At 46.7% G+C, this 20,000-nt stretch overlaps 1 protein-coding gene across 1 annotated transcript in view; it reads left to right on the top strand.

Moving 5' to 3' along the window:
- Nucleotides 1-20,000, top strand: part of cped1 (cadherin-like and PC-esterase domain containing 1) — a gene marked incomplete at its 3' end in the record, with an annotated part of 199,436 nt that overhangs the window by 152,945 nt on the left and 26,491 nt on the right.

The following is a 20,000-nucleotide window of genomic DNA, read 5'->3' as shown; positions in this document are numbered from 1 at the left end:
CTCTTATACCAGTCGTTTGTTTTTTGTAGCTCTCTCTTGTCGTTCATCTTGAGCCCACCCAGGCTTGACTGGCTCTGTCGACTGGAAATGGATTTGTGAGAGATCTAAACTGGTGTTATGGGTTGCGTAATGATGGGATTACAACGTTCGGATTTTTAGAGGCTTCCTAGCACATGGAAAACAAAACTCGGACAGATTTGTCAATGAAATCAACTGAATGATTAGTCGACAAAGTGTTTTAGTGTATTAGTTGACTGAGAATTTCATTATTCAAGGACCTTTCTATAAGAAATTACCCCACATGACCCTGACATTTACCTTGAAAGTACTTGAAAATCACCCCAACATTCTGCTATTTACTGATAAGCAGTTGACCAAGATATCCAGGAAAGTATGTTTATTTGTCGATAAGTCCCCTTACTGTACATAGGCCTACCTGTGAAACACAGTCTCTCGGCAGCATGTTGAAGTGTCCTTGAGCAAGACACTTAACCCCTAAATGCTCCCGATGAGCAGGTTGGCACCTTGCATCGTTGCCTCCGCCGTCGGTGTGTGAATGTGTAAGTGAATGGGTAAATGTGAGGCATAAGTTGCAAAGCGCTTTGGATAAAAAGTGCAGTCTATTTACCATTTACTGTTTCATCTGTATTTGTTTTGTAGTCGTGGTGGCAGCAGGTAGTTGTTGGTGTTTGTTACACGCTCATCCACGTTGCTCTTAGCTCTGGTTCTTCTAGTGCAGGTGTAAAACGACACATTTGGATACTTGGTCATGTACCCTGTATCGCCCAAGAAATAATGGACAGAATTTTTTGGGCCCTTTAACTAAATGTAAAAAATATATATATACAGTATATATATTTGCATATATGTTTTTTTGTTTGTATCATATTTGATACATCTGGCCTTACATGCAATTCAGGCAATAACGAGAACCTTTCTTCTTGGCCCTCTGTAACATGTGTAACCATTTGTGACATCTGCATCTTTATTTATATAACGGATACCTGTTTCAATCTCTTTTTCTGTTATTTTGCCAAGTGGTAAGCAGGGAAACAGTTCCTGTCCTGGTTTAGGCAGAGGTGCACGTTGACTTTTGCACAGAACACATGGGAAAAGTGAGGAGTTTCTTTTGCACCTTTGACGTTGTTCCCAGGTTGGGACACACACGCTTTCCATAAAAGTGACATCAACACAAACGGCCTGATTCTATATTCCTCACATTCCTGTGTGTGTGTGTGTGTGTGTGTGGTTGGCCTTAGCCGCACCCCTCCGCCGCACCCCTCCGCCGCATACCCTCGCCGCGCCCCAGCCGATGAGCCGTGCAGCCGCCAACCCCCGCGTCACTCTGGCTGTGGACCACTTTGACCTTTCAAAGGGCTGTAAAGCCAGATACCGCCAGGTGTAATCCGGGCGTTGGCAATGCATCCTCCATGTGAATGGAATGGGGCATTAGTCCAAACAGAGGGTGAACGGGTGGCATGTTTATGTTTATGTTTATTAGGATCTCCATTAGGCATCATCAACGTGTTGACTATTCTTCCTGGTGTCCTCACAGATATACACATACAAATATGAAACATTCAGTATAAATCAATCATATATCACATACATAATCAATAGAAAATAAAACAAAATGTCATAGGTGAATCCATTTCACCATACCTTTAAAAAAAAAAACACAAAGTAAACAGAAGAAGTTTGGAGAACATGGCTGCAGCTACAGTACACACATGCATGACATATTGATTTCCTTCCGGATTATGGCTCCTTTTAAGTTTATTTTTGAAACTGTCCTTGTTTTCCGTCCGTATGATATGTAATGGGATCCTATTCCAATATGTTATGGCTCTATACATTGCAGTTTTCTTTAGAGCATTGGTTCTAGGCAGAGGTAGGGTAAAGCGACTACTTGAAGCATGTCTGGTATTATGGTCATGAGGATAAAAGCATAGAATACAATTGAGTGGGTTTACCCATGGAGGTATTAGCGGATGGCCTCTCTGACTGTACATTACTTCCTCAACGGTGCTGTACTTGAAACAGCTTCAGGGACGATGTACAGCACTGTGAACGCCCTCCACCTCCTGTGACAAAACAGGCTTCTGTTCAGAACGCCGGTCTGTAACGGTGATGCAGTGGTTAACACTGTCGCTTCACAGCAAAACGGTCCTGGGTTTGATTCCTGCTTGGGGACCGGGGTTGTCAGGTATTCATGTGATGAATAAACCTCTTCAATCTTGAATCGTTGTTCCCTGTCCCCTTCCCTTAGCTGTTAAGCGCCTTGGGTCTCCTGAAAGGCGCTATATAAATTTAAGATATTATTATTATTATTATTATTATTATTATTATTATTATTATTATTATTATTATTATTATTATTATTATTATTATTATTATTATTATTATTATTATTATTATTATTATTATTATTATTATTATTATTATTATATAAATGCAGACCATTCCATTCAGTGTGATGGTGAGGTAGTATCACCATCGTTGTTTCTGTCCTTTAACAAGTTAAAAGGTGGAGCGGCAGACCGGGGAGATGGTTGGGCCTCGGTGGAGGTCTGCGTTCTGAGTACATTCTTCTAGTTCAGGGTACGCTCGCTCTGCACTGTTTTCTTCTCTCTTGTTCACCGCACTCCAGTGACCACAATTATATACACATTGCCCTCGCAGCATCACACCGACCGCGCACGTCTCTCTGAGCCAACGTACCAAAGTTATATACTTGAACTATGCCTCGTTTCTTCCAGCAGCTAGACAAGCGTGTGATCACCCCGACCCACACATCTCGTGAGGCTGTACGACAACTCTCTGATTCGTCCACATTTGTGAGAGTGAACCACATTTTTTTGTTCTTTTTTTTCCAATAAATAGTCAAATAAAAGCAGGGCTGGCAAGTAATTAAGTACTTCTTCTAGGTATTTTCCTTTTTAGAGGAACTTTATACAGTACTTGTACTTTATACTTTATACTACACTACATTTCATTGTAAATATCGTACATTTGACTTACATTTGGTCTGAACCCTGCGGTCACTAGTTGCTTTGAAAGAAAAAAGGTTTCGGTTTGGGCCGGCTCCTGATCTTCAGCGGTCTCTGGTCATTTTCATACGTATACCAGATTGAAAAACATTGAAGCTGCGGATGAAGTGGTTTAGAGTTTGGGTTTTTTATTTGGTTTGTCAGTCAAAGTGATACATGTTATGGTTCAGCACCTTGGAGAGGTCATTTTAGATTCCAAAGATTATTACAAATATTTCTGGGCCTCCGGGCGGCTGGGTGGTGCAGCGGACATTGTGCTCGTCACCAACGCAAGAGACACCGGTATCGAATCCGGCTGTCAGCGTTGCCTCCGGCTTGCGCCGGCCGTCATACTGACTCAATTGGCAGAGTTAGCGCGAGGGAAGTCGATGGGTGGTAATCTGGTCGTTGTGAACAGCGACTCCTACAGGTCGGTTGGGGCGCCTGCACAGCAAAGACAGGAAAATGGCCCCTCCCACACGTTACTCCTCGCCAAATGAGAGTCCGCGCTGGCAGGTGAAAAGATGTGACTGGCTGCCTCCACATGTATCGGAGGGGACATGTCATGGGCTTCTATCCTCCCTACAACCGGCCAGTGGGGGGCACATGCGAGCAACGATCAAGACAGGGGAGGGGAGAATTGGCACAGCTAAATTGGGATGGGAGAAAAATAGAAAAAGGAAGAGAAAAAGTGGATAAAAAAATATTTCTGGGGCTCCAAAAACACTTATTTTGTAGGTGTAGGTATCTTTCATCTTTCAAGTTTTTACATCCACCATGCATGCACAGTTATACCTTTAGTATCCCAACGTTGTGGGATTGTGAATGGGACGTTCCTCGTCTGAGATACGTGAACACAAAGATCCTACACTGAAGACCAGCCTGGATTCCTTCTTATTTGTATTGAGATTGGCCTCAGCAACCAGGTGCAACTGGGACACATGGTTCGGTTCCTCAGTGACCGCTACACAAATAAAACAACAACAGCTAAACTTAGCCGACGCTAATTCAACAAGGGTCACGGGAGCCGTTTTAGGATTACGGTTCAAAGCCAGTCGTAAATGATGAGCGACGAGTTGTTTTCTTATTAAATTAGGATGTTTGGCCAAAAATGTAAGATCTTGTGACTTCCATTTGCTTAGATTTTGCGGTGGCCAAGTTATTGTGTTGCAGCATAGCAGTAATATATACCATACCAGGCCAACAAATCTACTGAATATCAACAATAGTAATAAGGTTTTTTAAAGACCCTGTATGGATTTCATCATGATAACTGTGGGTTATATCCATACAATGAAGACATTGCCTTGTAGATGGAAATACGCTTTTTTGAAACGGTTCTCACCCGTTTTTAATCAGAATATATCACATCTGTTTTAGCACAGTGTTTCCAAACCCCTCCAAAATCTTTGACAAGCCACGAAATACACCAAACATAATAAAAAAACGCTCACTTAGCGTCAGTTCTTGTATCAAGAGCTTAGTCAATTGACTAATGAATGAAAATATGCCACCGTTCCTATTTTATCATTTGTAATGGTTTAATGGCTACGCGCTTGTTTACATTTGTATTACGGACTGAGCCTTTAAAATCATACCCGGGACCTACATCACATGTGAACCATTCTTCCAGATCCCATGATCTACATACAATGAGTCTTTGGTGATGATTTGTGGCTACATAAATAAATAAATGAACAATAATTCAAATCGACACACACATGGACACACACTCACACATGGACACCCACACACAACGTGTGTCTTGGAGAGTTTTCAACAGAAAAATTTCATTCTTCTGCTGACAGGAATAGAGGCCTTGCACGGAATGGTGTGTCTAGTTCTGTATCGTTAGTGGCTTAGCTTGGCATCACTACTGCACTATCTCGCGTACGTGCACGCGTACTGAATAAACCACAAATGTACCTCTAATACCAGTATTAGTCTGACCACACCCCTCATCAGCTTACCTTCATAAGCAGGTGTGTGGTCACCTGCTCTCCTCCTTCTCGCTTTCACCACAAGGAAGAAGTGCCTCGGTAGATCCCCACACTTGACACCATGATGGAAGAAATTGGATTAGGAACAGCTTGGGAAACAAGGATACGTTGACATCATATCTTTATTTTCTCTCTCACTATTTTCGAGAAAATACGGCGATATTGTCTTCGTACTGGAGTGTCTAGAAGATGATGATCATTCTAAAAACCCTCCACCGGTTTTCGTATTGGGAGCACGCCGCTGCATGCTTCTCAACTGCAGTTCCTTGCTGTGTTTGTTGGGGTGAAACCTGTCAGGCCACAGCTGAATTGTCGGACATGCCGCTGTTGTGAGAAGCGGTGCGTTCCAGGTTGGGTGAGTAGTGTTTGCTGGCGGGCTCCACTTGTCTGTTAGTGCTATGGGGGCTACTTGACAAAGTTTATGGAAACCGGCCCCAGGCTAGGGTCCTTTGTTTAGCCACCTAGGCGACAGAAGACCTTGGTCTGAAGACCATTATAGTTTTAACTATAGTGGGCCGCGACCATTGACACTGGTGATCCCTGTGTGTTCTGGACGAGTGGATTCTCTCTGTCACCGTGTTAAGGCCCCATCTTTCATATCCAAATGAGAGTATTCCTTCACGAGGGGATATGTGCATGTAATGTGCGATAGCGGCAGATTCATGTTTAAAGTCAGCTACACAGGCCAGTTGGTACTGTGCTGATTCCGCCGGACGTGGTAATGTCACCGTTGTGAAGCGGTGTTGACGTCTTGTTTTCTCTTTTCTCTTAAAAAGTGAGGAGAGGTTCAGAACGGCGGCCAGTCTGGGTGAGTGTTATGTCATTGTTTACATGTTCATAGCTTACGGTTAGCCGGTCAGTGGCCTGGCGCGGGGTAGCTTAGCTTCTCGCGCGCCGCCGGGAGCTCGCTTCTGATCGCGTGCGTCGTTAGATCGGCGTCTCGCGAGCGGAAGCAATAGTACCCGAACGGTTGGAGCAGCCGTTAGCTTGATGCTATTCTGTTGAACGTGCTTTGATTTTAACATGTTTTACACTCTTGACCACGACGTCATCCTTGACAGGGGATGTTCGTCGACCCTGCCCTGGGCCTGGACGGGGATTGCGTCAACAAAGAGGACTGTAGCGACTGGTTGGAGCGGCGACGCTGCCCGGATCGAACAACACAGGACGGCTGTGTTCTACGGTGTCTTGTGACTGCACTTCGCTGATCTGCGTTCCGGGTAGGTACGGGGTTGGCCAGACCTCATAACACGTCTTCTGGTTTTACTTTGCTAAATGTATTGTGAATAACGGTGTTTTTTTTTTTTTTTTTTTTTTTTTCCCCAAAACGTGTGTTGTTGCAATGCATTTGGGATACGTTGCGGGTTATGTGTGAGCTGTTTTTGTCACTGGCAGTTAGCTTCTCCGTGCAGATCGTGATGTATTGATCTGGTTGTTGTGTGAGAAACATCATGGTGTTTATGTGTACCGTGTACTCACTACTAAGGCAACTAACCTATGAAGCTATGCTTGGTGACAAGTGAGTAAAAGAATGTTCTTTCTCAGACTGTAATGACAATGAACAGTGAGTTCACACATTAACAGGTTTTCCTGTTTTAACTGGCCGTATTGAGGGTAAAATAGGAGGATTGTGTTTTCCCCCCCGGTTCCCTGGGGACTTTATCACCTCCTATCAGACATGTTGTGCATTAATTGTGTCTTTTGTGTGGTAGGGATACGATGTAACTCTTAGCTTGATTGCTGAGGTTGTGCTAAATCTGCTGGAGAAACTTATTTCCTAAAGGGAAATTGGTTTGGTTGCTGTCATGTGTGCTTAGCAAGGCCTGTGGTCGATACTAATCAAGAATGATGTATTCTCTCATTGTGAAAAAAACGGCGTTCCTCTGTTGAGTGTTTTTGCCATTTTTTGTAGGTGATGATGGGTTGTGTGTGTCATGTGACCTACAACTGGGTTGTACTGGCCACAGAAGCACATGTGTATGTTGGACCGGGGTTCTTAGAGCCCTCTCTATTCTGTGTTTTTCCTTAGTAAAAATCAGATAGCAGGTTAGCTCATGCGCTGTGTGGAGCTGTGAAACGCTTCATAGAGCTGACTATGACTATGTCATATTCTCTTTTTGTCGTTACGTCGTATCATGGGTGTGGGGTCGTAAAGGGGTGAACTGGTAACCTTTCCTCTCCCCATTGTTCTGTCGGTCAGGGGTACACCCCCTGTCCTTCAAGGTTCCCGTCACGTGGCGGTTCGGCACGTTACGGGGGGGGGGGGGGGGGAGGGAGTTCCTGGTCCCACGGCCTGGTATATTGGGCGTGTGCACCGCAGGAATTCCCCCGCCATAGAGTACGTCACCGTGCGCGTCTCTGTTGGTAGGACTTCCGTGTGCTGTTCAGGTCCATGTGATGGATCTGTTTTCAGGGGGGGTGGTCAGGGCTCCTCCTCACCAAGCGCCTATTCAGGCCTTCTGTGAGTTCGGACTCCTTCTTCCATGTGAGGAAGCCTCCATCAGAGTACAGAGCCTTCCTCCTCAGATTGTCAAAGTGAGTGGACCCTCTAGAAGGGTCCTTTTCTATTGTATGTATATTCGATTCAATTCGTTTATTGAGTGTGTATGGGTTCAGTGCCTCTTCCCCGGAGGCCCTAAAACCAGTTTTTTACATGGCTCAAGGTGCAATATATTCTTTTCAATCTGTACAGCTCGCGTGGGAAGTCTCTCTGGGGATCCCCGTCTCTTTCCTATGGGAGGGTGGTGGGATGTAAAAATGTGAACATTTTTTACCCCGGCTGTGTAGACTGGGATACATACTGTTGATGCTTCCTTCTTTCTATTCCAGAAGTGTTGGAGTTAGGGAGTGTCACACCCCTCTTGTCGTTCCCCTGGGCGCCTTGGGGATTCAATGACAGGTCTAAATAGCCTGTTCATTGATGGGGGTGTGTCCCGACGCACGTATAGTGCTAGCTCGCTGTAAACAGGCGATTGACTGGCACGCCTTGGTTGCTTGTGGTTGAAACAGCGTTTTTATAAAGCAACTGAGATGGGGGTTTTTCCTCTTCCGACGACCACATCCCATGACCTGGGTGGGTTGTCGACGGATTCTCGTTCATGTCTGGGGGATGATGACGGGATGGATCTGAACATATGTAGTGGGGTCTCACGCCCTTGGGGTGGGCCACCAGGCGCGGTTCGTCCGAACGTCTGGGTGGCGCCTTCTTTTCATGTTAAGATCAACACGCATATCTGCCCTTCTCCTGGAGTAGGCATGTCGGCGTGGTTAGGGCACGGGACTGGTTCTGGTCACGCTGGTCCAGATCAGTTGAACCCGTTGTCCGCCGGGGATGCAGATCTGCTGTTCTGGTACCCTGAGGGACTTGGGCTTTTTTCAGGGGGAAAAATGCCAGGTCGGTCTGGGTGTCACAGGGTTAAGCGCTATGTTTTTACTCAGCACTGTCGTCATGGCTTACAGCCATGCCATTCTGTACGCGTTCGATCTCGTCGGATCTCGGCCGCTACACAGGTTGGTCCTGGTTGGTACTTGGTTGGGAGACCGCCGGGGAATACCAGGTACGGTGTGCTTAGGGGCTGGTTCTCCATTATTTTTCGCTCCTCTCTCACGCATGGCGAAGAGGGGCCTGTGGGGGTGGTTTTTTGACCTCCTCTGGTGACCCTGTGCTTCCCGTACCGCCAGGCCCGGTCCGAAGTGATGTTTGCGACCCGTAGGCCTGGGTTAACCCTTTTTGGAAACTGAAACACTTGTACTGCGGTATAGCCGGTGTATACCCGCAGGTGTGTTTTGGAGTTTTTTCTTGAGGGGTTATAGGAACAACCACCGCATTGGGTAACACCGAGGTGGTTGATTCCCTGGTGTGTTGGAGCAGTGTCAACTCCCGGGTTCACCGTTTGAGGGTGCCCCTGCACGTTCATGACGTCTGCCAATCGTGTCAGCCTTCTCTGCCTCGACCCCTCTGGGTGGGGGTTGTTAAATGGAGGCTTGGTCATGCAACACCGCCAGCTTACGCTCCTTCCGCCGGGGCGGCTGTGTTCAGCTGTCCCCTCTGGCGCCTGTCTCGTCCGCAGTCTCCAGGCTAGGGTTAACAGCCTGTTGCCTGGTTTTTCCCCGGTGCGCTGCCTGCTTCCGTTGGTTAACCTTTGTTGTGTGCTTACGGCCATGCTGACTGCCTGTTCTGCAGGGTCAGTGTGCCAGGCGGTGTACTATTGGGGGGACGGGGCCCGCTCAGCTTACGGCCATACCGACCTGAACACGCCCGATCTCGTCCGATCTCGGAAGCTGGGCAGGTTCTGGCCTGGTTGGTTCCGCCTGGGAATACCAGGTGCAGTAACTGAGGGGCCTTTGTCCGAATACGCTGGCGATGTGGGGGGCGGGGCACTACGTGCCCACCTGGTGGGGTCTTGATGCTGGCATCATGGACTTCTCCGGGCCCCCATTCTAGGGAGTCCAGTCCTTTTGGTGGGTCTGGGTCTTCCTTCGTGCTCCGCTGCTACGGCCTTGCCACGGGGTTGGGTTTGCCCTTGACCCCGTGATTCTGGGGGCAGTAACGAGGTTGTTCCTCCGTTCGTTCCCGGGTGGCATGCGGGTTGTGCGTGTGTGTAGTCGTGGGGTCAAGCCACGGTCTGCTCACCCTGTGCGTTGAGTTGCTTGAGTGCCTCTTCGCACGGTCGGGTCCGTCGCCCTCCCGTGACGTCCCTAATAGGGGGGCTACCCTCCATTAGGGGGGGTCGGGGGGGCTCGGCCCTCCCTGTTCTGATGGTTTTGGGGGGCTGTCAGCGGGGTGTATTTGTCAGCCAAGTGGCTCCGCTTGGCCTCCCTTGTGCAGTAGTGATGCCAAGCTAAGCCACTAACGATACAGAACGTTAGGTTATGACTATAACCAAGTTCTGTTAGTTAGGGGCGATGCTTGGCATCAGACGGCCGCTGCAGCCCTTGTCCTCACCTTGTGGTGAAAGCTTGGGAAGGAGGAGAGCAGGTGACCACACACCTGCTTATGAAGGTAAGCTGATGAGGGGTGTGGTCAGACTAATACTGGTATTAGAGGTACATTTGTGGTTTATTCAGTACGCGTGCACGTACGCGAGATAGTGCAGTAGTGATGCCAAGCATCGCCCCTAACTAACAGAACTTGGTTATAGTCATAACCTAACGTTCTTCCAGCATGGCTGCCTGTAACATAGCAACCATTGTTCTGTACATGACAATGGAAGAGACAATGGTTTGCTATGTGCAGAACAACGGTTGCTACTGTGTTGACATGATGAGAAAGAGACAAAAACGTAATACTTGTGGTGTGTTATAACTAGTGCTGTCAGGCGATTATAATAATTACAGGATTTTCTGATATTCGATATTCTATAATCATATTTCAAATGTCATGTGTCCGGATGGCAGAATTCAGTACTGTATCTACAAAACCTTCAGTTTAATCATCTTCCATTTATTCATTTGCTTATGATTTTATTTTTTTAATACATTTTGAGTTAATTTTCATAACGCGATAATTTGCTGTGTAATTAATTAATCTAATTAACGCGATAAACTGACAGCCCTAGTTATAACTGGATCTCGCAAATGAGTCACAATAGAACAGTAATGTTTTACCTACTCTACCACCGCACGGAAATCAGGCTTTTGTTTTTTTTACAGGCAGCCATACTGGAAGAAAAAGAACTACACAAACATTCCGTGCAAGGCCTCTGTTGGCAGTGGAGTGTGGCCCTACAGTACATCTGCCCTGGCTACACATTCCCAGCTGTCTGACGTCAGGGATGATCTCATTCACGCCGGGCACGGTCACTGACCTTGAATGTCAGTCACAACTCGAACGGTCTGATGCCGGTTTCGGAAACCATACACTTCAAACGCTTGCTGATACTGTATACGACGGGATCTACTGTCCTTAGCTGACCCCATACGTGATGTGTTGAGAAATGACTCCCACAGTCATAAGCCTTGTCTCCATTAGCTAGGTTCAGCCTGACTGGGGCTAGCCATGGTCTAGCATGGTATGGTATGGTTGAGGTTTCTGTCTCCATTGCGTTTCTCTTGTAAACTTCCCGGGTTGCTAGGCAACATTTAAAAATTCACACCACCAACTGTGGTACACAAGCTAAACCCATGACGATTACAACGGTCCCAGCCGGCTTTGGCCGGTTCTGGCCAGGTCGACGAAATAGGTGGCTTGTCTCAGCCGGGGTCCAGCCAGGTTTGGCCAGGTTCTAAAGACAATGGAGACGCTCACTGTGTGCCAGACAGGCCGCAGCGCGGCTAAACCCTGGCTAGTGGAGCGAGGCGTTAGCAAAACAGGCCCTGGGACGGTGTAGTCCCTGAAGTGTAGTGATCCACGCCGTAGCCCTAACATTGACATGTAGTATTTGAGGAAAAGACGAGGAAACTGAATAAATTGTCTGGTTTTCGATGAAGACAGGAGAAAAAAGAGTAAAGTTAGGTCACCACATCGTGTACTCCGGCTCGGATGAGCACCATCTGGCCCTCCCACGGGGGCTCGCGACCACGGCGACGGTCGTTATGATATTAAATTCAGTTTTTTTTGTTATTTTGTGGTTGGTCTGGACCAGTGTTAATTTAGTCAACGAAAATGATGACTAAATATGGTCATCAATGAAGCTTTTTCCCCTGACGACAACGAGACGAGACGTCACGCTAATGGAGATCATGTGACACTAACGTGACGAAATTATTCATGCAATGTCGTTGACTAAAAACGATGACACAAAATGTAGTTTACAAAATAAAATCTTGCCGAAATCTCTACATTTTAAGACGAGACAAAATAATTATAACTTTTAGAATAATTCATGTTATTATTAGGGCAGCATTTCTGTTTCCTATGTGTGCAGCGCAAGCGCTTTGATTAATTTCCTCACCCTCGTTATTTGTTCTTAGCCAGCATTCTATATAGCAGTAACGGCACACAGGGTTTAATGGAACAATGGCGGAGCAACAGGGTCTCGGTGTAACCAATGTAACCGAGGAATAGTCCGGCTATACTTTCAAACTATAATAAAATAAAATCACGGGAGAATTGATATCTGATCATCAACATAACGGTTTTATTCACCTTCCTCTTTCCACTCCACAACGCAACTCCACCTAATAACGTCAGCATCAATAATAACATAGTTTAGTGCCGAAGAATAAGAGTCGGAGGCGGGGTGTCGAAAGACAACGCTAAACGTTTATTCAACATCAACTTCAACGTCAACACTCTTGTAGCTAACAGGAACTTGTTTGCCAACAGGAAAGTTACAAACAATATTGTCCGTGCGGAACCCTTATCCCCAACACATAGTTCCGTGGGTGAATTACAGTATGTTGATCCACCACAATAGAACACATTAAATAGCTTACACAAGTCTAACCAGTTAGCACTAACGTTAGCTTGTTTTTGTTTAGAAAAAGCTCATGCCAACGTATACTGTAACTGAATGGCGAGACTAAACAAAAAAGACTAAAACTAAAATGCTCAGACCATGATATTTAAATTCAAGAGTATCTTTCTCTCTATCTCTCTCTCTCTCTCTCTCTCTCTCTCTCTCTCTCTCTCTCTCGTACTCTCTCTCTCTCTCTCTCTATCTCCCTCCCTCTTCCTCACTCTATCTCGATTTCTCTCTCTCTAGTCTATCTATCTCTCTCCCTCTTCCTCTCCCTCTCCTCTCCTCTCCTCTCTCTCTCTCTCTCTCTCTCTCTCTCTCTCTCTCTCTTTCTCTTCTCTCTCTCTCTCTCTCTCTCTCTCTCTCTCTCTCTCTCTCTCTCTCTCTCTCTCTCTCTCTCCCTCTCCCTCTCCCTCTCCCTCTCTCTCTCTCTCTCTCGCTCTCTCTCTCTCTCTCCCTCTCCATCTCCCTCTCCCTCTCTCTCTCCCTCTCCCTCTCCCTCTCCCTCTCCCTCTCCCTCTCCCTCCCTCGCCATGAGGGTAAATTAGAAAGAAAGAAAGCAGGACAGACAGATAGAGAGAGGGAATGTGTGTCCACTCGTCCTACGTGGGAGGTAGGAGGGAGGCCTGTGGCGTGGCTCCTATAGAACAGGAGGAGCCATTGATGCGGCGTCGGGGTCGGCCTTTTGAAGTGCTATCATGTGGGCTATATGGTCTGCTACCTTAATATCTGCCTGCCGTCTGGTTATCTGGTCGGGGTGGTACCGGCACTCCCAGGTGCACCGCCGACTGGGGAACCACGCAGGGAATTAAAGGGCTATGCCACTGAACTTGACTTTTAGGTTGTGATTCTACAGATTTAGACATTTCCCAATAGATGTGTTTCTCGGCCACGTCAGACTCAGGGCGGGCTCCACAAAGAATGGATTGCACTTTGCTAATTGCACCCTTACTTACAATTCATTAGGAATTGTAAGGGTGCAATTAGCACCGTGCAATCCATTATTTGTGGAACCATTCATTAAACACGGTATGTTTATAAACAAGAAACACGTCTATGAAGAAGAAATTTGTTATGAGCGTGTTGTGTTCCTGTACTTTTTAGTTTTCACATTTAAATTCCATTTTCTTAAGAACTCCCCCAACGTTCATCGGAGCGCATCTGCATGAACTAGTGACGAAGCTAGGAGCGCTCTATTAAGAGTCCATTCATTTGTGCTAAGCTACACTTTGTTTGTGGGACCACAGCTGCGTGAACTAAAGACGAAGCTCTAGGAGCGATCTAGTAAGAGTCCATCATCGACTGGGTGGGGCGGGTGGGGGTAAGGAAGACTGGCGTATATATCCCCCCGCATCCCAGAGTTCTTCCCGTACCCCTCTGCTCCTCCTCGCCGCGGCCTGGCCGGGAGAGAGTGCCGGGTTTCCTCTGCGTTGTCAGTGGGAGCTTAGTGGCAGCCTGGGCCCTTTTGAAGTGTGCGCAGCTGTGGATGCCTTCTGAGGTCTCCCACCTCCCCCTGCCCCCCCCCCCCCCCCCTCGTTCTCCTCTCCTCCCCCTCCCCATCGTTCTCCTCTCCTGCTCCTGCTCGCTCCCCCTCCTCCCCCAGATCAGGAGCGTGCCACTCCACTTAGACAATGGCTGGCTTCATTCATGCCATCGTGTTATCATATGAGGGTGCGGAGGTAAGGAAGGGGCGGGGGGGGGGGGGGGGGGGGCTTGTTATATACGTCTTGTTAGAGCTACTCTGTCCAATAAAAGATGATTGTCTTCACTGGTTTTGATCTGGGGGAGGTCAGGCTTCACAGGGAGATGGGCAGTTGCCACTCTTTTTATACAAACAGTCATTATTGTGGTTAAAGTCCACTTATCTGTGAGGAGGGTGGGGCCGTGTTTTAAGTTTAGGAGTGAAAGGCCTGCTTTGTACCTTCGCTCAAAAAACAACCACACAACACTGCCCTGCGAAGGTGAACGACAGTGACTGCGTGACTACTGTTGTCTACCTCTGTGTGGTATAGCAGTAGAGTAGCAGTTGTGTAAACTACTAACGAGTCGGTCGCAGTCAAACCAGCACCTCCTTAACGGGTCTGACCCTTTAGCTCAGCTGGTTAGTGCGGCCACCTCTGGATCACATGGTCCCAGGTTCAAATCCACTCGGTTGCATGGTGGCAGCGGTGGGATCTCACTGCCCTGTGAATCTGTATCCAGGTTCACACAAGGCCCTTAACCCTTTAATCGCCAATGACGTGTTTAGACGTCATTCCTCGCCATGCGTAATCTGCCAATGACGTCGTACAGCCTCTTTGAGATCAATATTTCAAAAATCTGTCATGGCAATCATATTTCACCCACAGAGACTTGACGGGTCCTGTAGATCTCCTCTCAACTCTCCAACGGTGCAAGACCGCCATCTGGTGGCCGATCGGCGAGGTGCCAAAACCGGAAGTGAGCGGCCGGAAGTGGTGCTCACCCATATTTCGTCCGACTCCAGCTTGATACACTGGATAGCGATCCGTTGCCAATAACTCGATAAACACATGATTTGGACGTATATAGTATTATACAACCTGGAACTGGACCAACTAGATCGACATCCCATAATAGCAAACGTTCTGCTCCACGCTGATCGCCCAACGCTACGAGGAAGCTGCGGTGAGTTTCAGCGTGTTTGATTATTATTATACATACAAACTGCTCCGATCAACATATCACCCATACTACATAAATTATTTAACGTCGGCCACAGACTTATAAACCCCCCCCCCTCCGGTCACCAGCAGATGATGAGGCATGACGTTTAGGACCTTGTACAATTGAAATTTTTTATCTGACGTCAATCGGTATCAAACTACATTTGATGATCTAATATATGTATTCATGGCTATAACTCACGTTCTATGGAATGCTGCAGAAAACGATAAAACATATTTATACTTTAGACCATATTTTAGTATGAATGTGTGAATGAAAAAGTAGAACGTTGCTACATCCTAAACGATAGATACTTGATGTTGAATGGGCCATAGTAATGTCAATTTAGCAATACAATTTAAAAAGTTATAGCCCTGCAAAGAAGGGGAACATCTCCATAGACTTACAGTGGTGGCAGAGAGTGGATTAAGATCAGAATATCTCTGGCAGATAAAGGGTTAAAGTGCTTGATTTTTTTACCAAAAAAAAGTCAAGGCCTGGAATCCTTGAAAACAGCCAATTTTTTAACAAGGTGCTTAAAAAGTTTTTGAAATTCAAATCAACCATTCACATTGAACGTTTTGTTCATCCATGATAACATTTTCTGAATCAAGAATTATTATTATTTTATCTAAAGTGTAACTAATTGTCGGAAATTGGTTTTAAGCCACAAATATTGGATCCGAACCCCCCCCCCCCCCCCCCCCCAAAAAACAGCTTTAAAAGTGAATTGTATCCCTTTAAATGCCCTTTTAAAATGAAAAATAGTGCTTGGAAAAGTAATTGAAAGTCCTTGAATTCGTTTTTGCAATGTCTGTGGGAACCCTGGGTGGATCTCAGTGCCTTAACCCTGGGAAAGTGTGCGCATGGACCAAAAGAACATGCGAGGACGCACCTCCCCGGGCGTGGAGGACGACTGTAAACTACGGATGAGTCGGTCGCAGTCAACCAGCACCTGCTAACGAATCTGACCCTTTAGCTCAGCTGGTTAGTGCGGCCGCCTGTGGATCCTATATGGTCCCAGGTTCAAATCCACTCAGTAGTTACAGTATTTTTAGTGGCAATAGATTAGGTGAAGTACAGTATGGTAGTTGTTATGTAATCGGGACTCTAGCGTCCTCAGAACAATACAATATGATATGCCATTACTCCCCATGGGGCAATTAGTTTAAGACTTGCTCGGCTCTTCAATACAGGGTTGAGTGCAAGTGCATCTCATTATTTTAGGACCTTGTCACTCACGTAGTACCGTACACACGCACGCACACACTCACGCACACAAACACACACACACACACGCACACACTTTTCTCTCTCTCACGTATTGTACACATATGTACACACTCATACACATATCCCCAAGGGGATCAATAAAGGAATATCTTATCTTATCTTATCTCATCTTATCTCATCTCATCTCACACATACATACATACGGTACCTGTATGCACGCACAACCACCCACACACACACACACACACACACACACACACACACGCACACGCACACGCACACACACACACACACTGGGCTGCAGGACGACCTGCAGTTTCCTCGTGACTGGCGACACATGGAGTCTAGCGAGAGGTTCATATCTGACTGATCTGAGGATTAACTCAGGGGTCAGAGAGGTAACCCAGAGGGGAGAGGGAGAGAGAGATGAGCGAGAAAATTATGAAAGGAGACAGAGAGAGAGACAGACAGACAGACATAGAGAGAGTGAGAGAGAAAATTATGAAAGTAGACTGACAGAGAGAGAGAGAGAGAGAGAGAGAGAGAGATGAGCGAGAAAATTATGAAAGGAGACAGATAGCCAGAAAGAGAGACATAGAGAGACAGACAGACAGACATAGAGAGAGTTGAGAGAGAAAATTATGAAAGTAGACTGACAGAGATAGAGAGAGACAGACAGACAGAGAAAGTTGAGAGAGAAAATTATGAAAGACCTCTCTCTCTCTTTCTCTCTCTCTCTCTCTCTCTCTCTCTCTCTCTCTCTCTCTCTCTCTCTCTCTCTCTCTCTCTCTCTCTCTCTCTCTCACTCTCTCTCGCTCTCTCTCTCTCTATCAATTTCAATTCACTTCAAAATGCTTGCGGCTGCGATAAAACTGTTCTCACTGTACTGCCAGAATGAAGAAACACAACAAGTTGCTGCAACGACAATCACAGCAATAACACACAAATAGTAAACACTAGTCCAAGGGAAAAGTGCATTAAAAAAAGATCTATATTGGAAATAAAGCAGCACCCCGCCAAGAACAGAAATACTACAGAATAATTCAAACGAGGAGGCTCAGGGGGGGGGGGGGGGGGTAACATAGTTGAACAGCTCAATCTGAGCATCAAATATAAACCCGTGTCTCTCTCGCTCGCTCTTCTGTCTGAGACGGGAGAGACTCCCCACTCTGGATAATCCGCCCTCACCTGGAGCCGGAACAACGGGAAGCAGAGTGTCGGAATTAACATTCCCATGCCGGAACACCACACTCATCATTCCTAACGGCCTCCTGGTCCTCCTGGACGCTCCTCAAGCCTCCTCCTTCTCCCTTCATCTCTCACCAGCCCCTTATCTCCTTCTCTGGCTCTTGTTTTTATCTAGATTCATCATCCTCCTCATCGTCCTCTCTTAACGGTACCTCTCTGGAGAAATCCTTGGCTTGTCTATACTGTCCTGCAGAAGCTAACCGTAGTTAGAAAAACATTTTTTATTTCCAAAGTGAGTTCTAAGTGAAAATGAACTTCTCAATATCTGTTTTTATCTTGTGACAATGTGTCATTCTTGCTCTGTTTTGGAGTAAAATGGGTATAAAGACAAAATCACTGGATAGTCAAAGAACCTTAAAGGCATTTTTCTCAGTTTCACGGTTGCGTAGTAGTTACTGCGGTTAGCTTCCGCAGGGCAGTGTAGTAGTTACTGCGGTTAGCTTCCGCAGGGCAGTTTAGTTACTGCGGTTAGCTCCTGCAGGGCAGTATAGTTACTGCGGTTAGCTCCTGCAGGGCAGTATAGTTACTGCGGTTAGCTCCTGCAGGGCAGTGTAGTTACTGCGGTTAGCTCCTGCAGGCCGTATAGTTACTGCGGTTAGCTCCTGCAGGGCAGTATAGTTACTGCGGTTAGCTCCTGCAGGGCAGTGTAGTTACTGCGGTTAGCTTCCGCAGGGCAGTGTAGTAGTTACGCGGGTAGCTCCTGCAGGGCAGTGTAGTTACTGCGGTTAGCTCCTGCAGGGCAGTGTAGTTACTGCGGTTAGCTTCCGCAGGCAGTGTAGTAGTTACTGCGGTTAGCTCCTGCAGGGCAGTATAGTTACTGCGGTTAGCTCCTGCAGGGCAGTGTAGTTACTGCGGTTACTCTGCAGGGCAGTGTAGTTACTGCGTTTAACTCCTGCAGGGCAGTGTAGTTACTGCGGTTAACACCTGCAGGGCCATATAGTTACTGCGGTTAGCTCCTGCAGGGCCGTATAGTTACTGCGGTTAGCTCCTGCAGGGCCGTATAGTTACTGCGGTTAGCTCCTGTAGGGCAGTATAGTTACTGCAGTTAGCTCCTGCAGGGCAGTGTAGTTACTGCGGTTAGCTCCTGCAGGGCAGTGTAGTTACTGCGGTTAGCTTCCGCAGGGCAGTATAGTTACTGCGGTTAGCTCCCGCAGGGCAGTATAGTTACTGCGGTTAGCTCCTGCAGGGCAGTGTAGAGACCATTAGCGAAAATATGATTTTTGCCATATAGTTTTATTTTTTTAATGACTATAACATAGTCAACAGTTTTTAGGTCGTTCTTCTCACAGGCAGGTTGTCGTTTACGGGCTTGTCTTTTGCGCATGTGATTGTGAAGGTTGAGATTACATGAACTATATCTTAAAGGGATAGTTCAGATTGTTTTACCTGAAGTGGTATGAAACACTTGCCAGTAGTGTAATTGATGCAGAAAGCGGGGGCAGTGGCTTAGGAGGTAGAGCCGTCGCCTGGTGATCGGAAGGTCCCCGGTTTGATTCCCGCTCCTCCCGGGCAGCGTTTGTCGAAGTGTCCTTGAGCAAGATCGGGAGCAACTCCTAATTGCTCCCGATGGGCAGGTCGTGTGTGAATGTGAGGAACTAAAATGACAAAGCGTAAATAAATGCACCGTTTACCATTTCCCGACTTGCCGAGTCCTGTGGTGAAAGTGGTGGCTGTGTCTGAGTGAGCCGACAGCTTACAGGGGTCCGGTAAGAAAATCACAACATGCCAACAAAAGTTTGAACATCCACAACAGAATACAACAGTCCTCGTGTATTCAGACGCTTGATTCTTCTCTCAGACCGATGCAATAATCTTGGAACTAGTTGGCTATACAGCCTCAGTGTGCAGCAATACGCAGAAATACACTGGGTTTCACTTCAAGAAACAGAAGAGTTCCAAGATATCATCGCATCGGTGAGAGACATCAGAATGGGAGTCAAACATTTTATATCTGTCCAGCCCTAGTATGGAAACACACTTATGGTTGAAATAATTATGGTATCATGTTTTGACTCTACTCACTATTAAGGCCTTTAAAATTAAAGGTTTAAATGTCCTGCCGCTGTTCTCCCCGGAGTTCAGAGATATCAGAGCGGCACATAAGAGGAAACCAAGGCCAAGTCACGTTAGAGAGAAAACATAATACTATGATGTGTGACTTGGGTTTTTGTTGGCAGCTTCAGGGATATTAGATTATCACATATATACACACTTGTCAGCAGCAAGTTGTGGCTAATGAACGCATTAGCACACGAGAACACACACGCACGCCACGCAGCACCCACGCACGCACGCACGCACTCACACAACTCACACACCACACACACACACACACCACCACACAACACACACCACACACACACACACCACACACACACACACACACACACACACCACACACACAT

The sequence above is a fragment of the Notolepis coatsorum genome (assembly GCF_963971535.1).
Source record: "Notolepis coatsorum genome assembly, chromosome: 15".
Taxonomy (NCBI): Eukaryota; Metazoa; Chordata; class Actinopteri; order Aulopiformes; family Paralepididae; genus Notolepis; species Notolepis coatsorum.
The sequence above is the reverse complement of the archived record's forward strand: the minus strand, read 5'-3'. Positions and strand labels throughout refer to the sequence as shown.